This window comes from Panicum hallii, chromosome 5, assembly GCF_002211085.1.
Source record: "Panicum hallii strain FIL2 chromosome 5, PHallii_v3.1, whole genome shotgun sequence".
NCBI classification, from domain to species: domain Eukaryota; kingdom Viridiplantae; phylum Streptophyta; class Magnoliopsida; order Poales; family Poaceae; genus Panicum; species Panicum hallii.
Genome location: NC_038046.1, coordinates 33,345,535 through 33,349,640, shown reverse-complemented (window position 1 = coordinate 33,349,640; position 4,106 = coordinate 33,345,535).

The following is a 4,106-nucleotide window of genomic DNA, read 5'->3' as shown; positions in this document are numbered from 1 at the left end:
GCGAAGGAGGGTCAATGAGCGCATGCGATCTATGCATCACAAGCTAGATGCCGAATTCGCTGCCATAAGCGAGCGGGGCTTCAGAACTTCGGTGGCCAACATCGCCAGGGTAACAGCTATACTCGAGCGCAGTAACAATCCAAACCTGCGTCAAGCACTTTGCTACACGCAGAGGGCTTGGATTCAGCTCGATCAACAAAACCCGGCGTCTACCATCAGAGAGGAACGCGTGGGTGAAAGCCGCAGCCAGGCTCACAGTCGAACGGCAGGCGGCCGTCCTCAACCTCAGCGTAGCAACAACAACGACAACGCTCGCGGGAGTCAGGCCACTGGCGGGAGGCAGCAGCCACCTCCAGGAGGCAACCCGCGACAAGCCAATCATCGGAATCCTCCAGAAGACCTGTGCCAGCGAATTAATGAAGGATGCGATGTGCGACCCATAATTTATTCCAGGCGCAGAGAGCGTGAGGTAGCCGAGACAGAGTGTACCAACTGCAGTGATCATTTTTCAGTGTTCACTGCACGGTTTAGCAGCTACAAGTAACCTGAGGGCTTCAAGCTGATTAGGATCACCAAGTATGATGGCAAGCAAGCTCCTCAGCAATGGCTACATTGCTACTCCACCGCCATTGAAGTCGCAGGAGGCTCCAACATCACCAAGGTCATCTACTTCCCGATGGCTTTGGTCCCTACACCGCTCACGTGGTTGGAGAGCCTCAGCAACAACTCGATCGAATCCTGGGAGCGGCTCAAGAAAGTCTTCATCGACAACTTCCAGGGGGCGATCACCCGTGCAGGTACTCCTCACAATCTTGCTCCATGTAAACAAGAATGTAACAAGCTCCTACGGTCCTATACACGCCGTTTCTTCGACGTGCGCGCCACCATTGCAAATATCTTAGAGGAAGACATTATCGACTACTTCTACAATGGCATCACTGAACCAGGCATCTACAGAGACTTTGGGTGGAATAGACAAAAAACTGTTGCAGGACTTCATGACATGATGCACGACTGGTCCGAACAAGAGGAAAAGATGCAGGACCAGTTCCCGAGGCGCAATGACAGCAACCTGAGGCGCTCAAACAACAATCATACCGACAAGAGCCAGCGGGACTACTCGGGTCCATCCCGAAAGCGCAAGCCAGACGACCTCATCGCGGCTGTGGATTGTCCTTTGCAAGGCAGGAAGACTACAACACCGGAGGAGTTCAAAAAGCTCCTATAGAAGAAATGCCCATGGCATCCAGGTGCAAATCAGGCGGCAATTGATTGCTACCACCTCCGAAGGACATTTAGCAATCCCGGTGGTGGCAAAAAGAACAAGCCAGCAGATAAAGAACCCGAAGAGGACGACCAAGGGGACAAATCGCATAGCGCGGAGTTCAAGGATGCCTCGAAAACCATCAACGTCATCTTCGGGGGAGATGCAGTCTTCAGTTCTAGGCGTGATTAGAAACTACTCCTCCGAGAGATCATGTCTGTTGAGCCAGCGGTACCACGACCATTCCATTGGTCAGAGGTCCTTATCTTGTTCTCACACGATGATCAGTGGACAAGCTTTTTGGAGCCCCGCAAGTTTCCCCTAGTCCTGGACCCGGTGGTGGCAGAAGTCAGGCTCACCAAAGTACTCATCGATGGCGGAAGTGGTCTCAACCTCATCTTCACCAGCACTTGGCACGTCTCCTTTCTACGGCGTTATCCCAGGTAATGCAGCGCACCCACTTGGCACGGTGGTTCTTCCAATCACCTTCGGCACGAGAGAGAACTACCGCACCGAGTTCATCAAATTCAAAGTTGCCAACTTTGAATCTTCTTATCATGCCATACTGGGCGGACCGGCACTGGCCAAATTCATGGCAGTGCCGCATTATGTTTATTTGCTTCTCAAAATGCCAAGACGAAGTGGAGTACTCACTATCCGGGGTGACTTGAAGAAGTCGTATGACTGCAACCAGGAGGCGATCTAGTATGCTTCAACTGCGCGTGTGCTAGATGCTTCTGGGGAAGTACTCGCGGCCACGCAAGAACTCTCCCAAGCCGGGCTGGAAATCCCTACAAGAAAGGCCAGCAAGTCGAGCATCCAGTCGACTAGCGATGTGGCCCTCAAGACGATCCAGCTCCAGGAGGGTGACTCATCCAAGACCGCCGTTATCGGTGCAAGCTTAGATGAGAAATAGGAATTCGCACTCGTCAGTTTCCTTCAGGCTAACCGAGACATATTCTCATGGAAACCAGCGGATATGCCAGGGGTGCCTAGGGAACTGATCGAGCATAGTCTGAATGTAAACCCACAGGTTGTGCCTAAAAAGCAACACCTTCGAAGGTTTGCTCACAACAAACATGAGACAATCAAACGGGAAATAGCTAAACTCCTCACGGCTGGCTTCATTAAAGAAGTAATCCATCCAGAGTGGGTAGCTAACCCCGTCCTTATAAGGAAAAAGAATAATGAATGGAGAATGTGCGTTGACTACACCGATCTCAACAAGCATTGCCCAAAGAATCACTTCGGGCTACCGCGCATTGATCAAGTTGCTGACTCGACAGCGGGTTGTGTACTCCTCTGCTTCCTTGATTGCTATTCGGGGTATCACCAGATCACGCTCAAGGAGGAAGATCAAATAAAAACCATGTTCATCACCCCATTTGGGACATACGCCTACAAAACTATACCTTTCGGGTTAAAAAACGTAGGGGCAACCTATCAACCCGCAATTCAGATGTGCTTTGCTAATCAGCTACATCGAATGTTGAGGCCTACGTGGATGATGTGGTCATCAAGACCAGGAATCTTGATGACCTGATTGATGACTTGGAAGAGACATGGTCTCTTAAGCTCGACGGCGGTGGCGCTGGAGTCCTATTTATTTCTCCGAGAGGTGAACAATTAAAGTATTTCCTCCAAATCCTTTGGGAGGTATCCAATAATGAAGCCGAGTATGAAGCCTTACTTCACGGGCTACGTTTGGTGATATCACTAGGCATCAAGCGACTACTTGTATACGGTGATTCACTTTTGGTCGTTCAGCAAGTCAACAAACAGTGGGACTGCAACAAGGAGACAATGGACGCCTATGTACAAGAAGTTCGCAAGCTGGAAAACAAGTTTTTCGGCCTGGAGGTTCATCATGTGATACGGGAACATAATGTTGGCGCGGACATACTATCCAAGCTGGGATCCACCCGTGCACAAGTTCCAGCGGGAGTTTTCATCCAGGAGCTGAAATAGCCATCCATCAAGTCCTCACCGCAGCTAACCACCAATGCTGGCCTTCAACAGCCTGATCGGGAGGTTATGATGCTTGGTGAGGACTAGAGAGAGGCTTATATCGACTTTATCAGAGACCAAAGACTACCAGCGGGGATGGACGCAAGAAGCGCAGCGGCAGCTCGTATCATGCGCAGAAGCAAAGGTTTTGTCCTAGTCGACAATAAAATCTACCGGCGTGGCGCCCGGTCAGGGATACTCATGAAGTGCGTCACGGGAGAAGACGGCTATGACATACTGCGGGACATTCATGAGGGCATTTGCGGCAACCACGCAGCTTCAAGAACACTGGTGGGGAAAGCATACAGAGCTGGTATCTGGTGGCCCACCGCAGTGTCCGATGCTGAGGACCTCGTGCGGAGATGCCAAAACTGTCAATTCTTTGCAAGCAATCTTATGTCCCAGCTCACAATCTTGTGACTATACCGCCATCATGGCTGTTTGCTTGTTGGAGCCTTGATATGATTGGCCCTTCACAACGGCACTAGGTGGTTTCACTCATGTATTGGTGGCTATCGACAAGTTTACCAAGTGGATCGAGTACAAGCCGATAGCCAAGCTCACACCAGATAGAGTCATTGATTTCATCTCTGACATCTTGCATCGCTTCGGCTTCCCGAACACCATCATCACAGACTTGGGATTAAATTTTACGGCTAACCAGTTCTGGGAGTTCTGTGAAAATGCCTGCATCGAGGTCAAGTACGTCACCGTTGCACACCCAAGGGCCAATGGACAAGTCGAGAGGGAAAACGGCATGATAATCGAGGGCCTCAAGAAAAGACTTTATGATCAAAATAGCAAGAAAGGAGGGAAGTGGATATACGAGTTGCCA